This window comes from Harmonia axyridis, chromosome X, assembly GCF_914767665.1.
Source record: "Harmonia axyridis chromosome X, icHarAxyr1.1, whole genome shotgun sequence".
Classification (NCBI taxonomy): domain Eukaryota; kingdom Metazoa; phylum Arthropoda; class Insecta; order Coleoptera; family Coccinellidae; genus Harmonia; species Harmonia axyridis.
In genome coordinates, this window is record NC_059508.1 from 21,978,253 (window position 1) to 21,981,167 (window position 2,915).

General features: G+C 21.2%; 1 pseudogene; it reads left to right on the forward strand.

Moving 5' to 3' along the window:
* The first annotated feature begins 865 nt into the window (after window positions 1-865).
* Window positions 866-2,356, forward strand: LOC123686170 (annotated as a pseudogene).
* Window positions 2,357-2,915: the final 559 nt, after the last annotated feature.

A 2,915-nucleotide genomic window follows, 5' to 3' on the forward strand; every position in this document is an offset into this window, starting at 1 on the left:
AGAAGCTTCAGTTGCTGGGTCTATAATATTAGCAGGAGTGATATTAAAGTTAGGAAGATACGGGCTTATTCGGTTTTTAATTATATTTATATATTTAGGAGTTAAGGTTAATTTTTTTCTAATTAATTTATCTTTAATAGGAGGGATTTTAGTTTCTTTAAGTTGTTTACGTCAAAGAGATATAAAATCTTTAATTGCTTATTCTTCAGTTGTTCATATAGGTCTTTTATTGTCAGGTTTATTAACATTTAATTCTTGAGGAATTACTGGATCTTTAATAATAATATTAGCTCATGGTTGTTGCTCTTCAGGATTATTTGTTTTAGTAAATATAAATTATGAACGTATTGTTAGTCGAAGCATTTTTATTAATGAAGGTTTAATTAATATTGTACCTTTTTTATCTTTATGGTGATTTTTGTTAGTTATTAGAAATATAGCTGCACCTCCTTCTTTAAATTTGTTGAGAGAAATCTTGTTAATTAATAGTTTAATTAATTATTCTCATATTTGTATATTTATATTAATAATTATAACTTTTTTGAGAGCTTCATATAGTTTGTATTTATATTCTTTTAGTCAACATGGAAAATTTTACAGAAGATTATATTTTTTTGAATTAATTTCTTATCGAGAATTAATTTTATTATTAATGCATTGGGTTCCTTTAAATTTAATTTTATTAAAAAGAGATTTATTTTTCTTATACTTAAATAGTTTATATGAAATATTGATTTGTGGAGTCAATGAAGTTACTTTAACGTTATGTAATATCTTTTTGTGTAATTTTTTCTAGATTAATACTTAGGTTTTTTTTTTTTTTTTTAGTTTTAGATTATTTTTACTTAAAACAGGAAAGGTTTATTTTATTGAGTGAAGAATTTTTAGTTTAAATTCAATAGAAGTAGAAATATTAATTCTTTTAGATTGAATATCCTTATTATTTGTTTCTTTTGTTTTATTTATTTCTACAATAGTAATTTTTTATAGAAAATCTTATATATCTAAGGATTTATCTATTAATCGTTTTATCATATTAGTTTTTATATTTGTTCTTTCTATATTATTAAAAATTTTAAGTCCAAATTTAATTTCAATTTTATTGGGTTGAGATGGGTTAGGATTAGTTTCTTATTGTTTAGTGATTTATTATCAAAATGTAAAATCTTATTCAGCTGGTATATTAACAGCTTTATCTAATCGAGTAGGAGACGCGATATTAATAATTTCTATTGCTTGGATAATAAATTTTGGAAGATGGAATTTTATATTATATATTGATAATTATTATAGAGATAAAAGAATAATGATTGTAGGTTTGTTAATTATTATTGCTGCTTTAACTAAAAGTGCACAAATTCCTTTTTCAGCTTGATTACCAGCAGCTATAGCTGCTCCTACTCCTGTTTCAGCATTAGTACATTCTTCAACTTTAGTAACAGCAGGGGTTTATTTATTAATTCGATTTCATTTATTATTGGAAAATTATTCTTTTGTGTTAATATTCATTGGATTGATAACAATATTAATTTCAGGTTTAGCGGCTAATTTTGAATATGATTTAAAAAAAATTATTGCTTTATCAACTTTAAGTCAGTTAGGTTTAATAGTTACTATTTTAAGATTAGGTTTATATGAATTAGCTTTTTTTCATTTATTAATTCATGCTTTATTTAAAGCTTTATTATTTATATGTGCAGGTAATTTTATTCATTTAATAGGAGAATGTCAAGATATTCGTTTTATAGGGGGTTTAGTTTATAAAACTCCTATAACTGTAATATATTTTAATGTAAGAAATCTATCATTATGTGGGATTCCTCTTTTTTCTGGATTTTACTCAAAAGATTTAATTATAGAGGTTTATTCTATGTTAAGATTAAATATTTTAATTTATTTAATTATATTAATTTCTTTAACATTAACAGTTTCTTATACAGTGCGTTTATTAAATTATTTAATATTTACAGATTATTGTGGGTTTAGAATAAATAGAACTGAAGAATTAAGAGATGAAATAGTTTATAGAATAGGATTTATATTTATTATTGTATTATTTTCAGGAACGGTTCTTATATGATTTATATTTAAGGATATTAATTTAGTTGTATTACCTTTTTTTATGAAAATTTTAATTTTAATTATAGTAATAATTGGGGTAATTATAGGTTTTGAGATTTCTTTATTAAAATTAAATTATAATTTAATTTTTTCTAATTTAATAAAATTTTAATTTTTTTAGTATTAATATGGAATTTGCCTTATATTTCAACTTTTGGAATAAATTATTTTTTTATTAATTTGGGAATACTAAATTATAAATTTTTAGATCAAGGTTGATCAGAGTTCTTAGGAAGCCAGGGTTTATTTAAATTTTTTAAAAAAAATTCTGTTTTATTTCAGTATATTTTTGAAAATAGTTTAAAGATTTATATAATAATATTTTTAATTTGGATTATTTTGTTATTGATTTATATATTTTACTTAAATAGCTTAATAGAGCGCAATATTGAAGATATTGAGGTAAATTAAAATATTTTTTAAGTATTTATAAGAATTAATCTTTTTTTATAATGAAAATATAATGTTTTAGATAAACTATATAAATAGAAATATTAACAAATTGCTATATATTAAGTTAGAAGCTAAAATTTTTATATTTCTTCAATTGGAGAGTTTCTCATTGGAATCATTAACAGTGACTTACCTCTAGTTTGGTTTCAATTAAATAAGGAATTTAAATTCAAATTTTTAGGTCGAAACTAAATGCAATATTTTGCTCCTTATTTAAGATAAACTGAAAAACAGTATTTTTTAAATGCAAATTAAATGTTAATTTAACTATTATCCTATAAAGATCAGTTTAAGGCTCCTTGTTTTCATTCATGGTATAAACCTAAAATTAAGATTGCCAT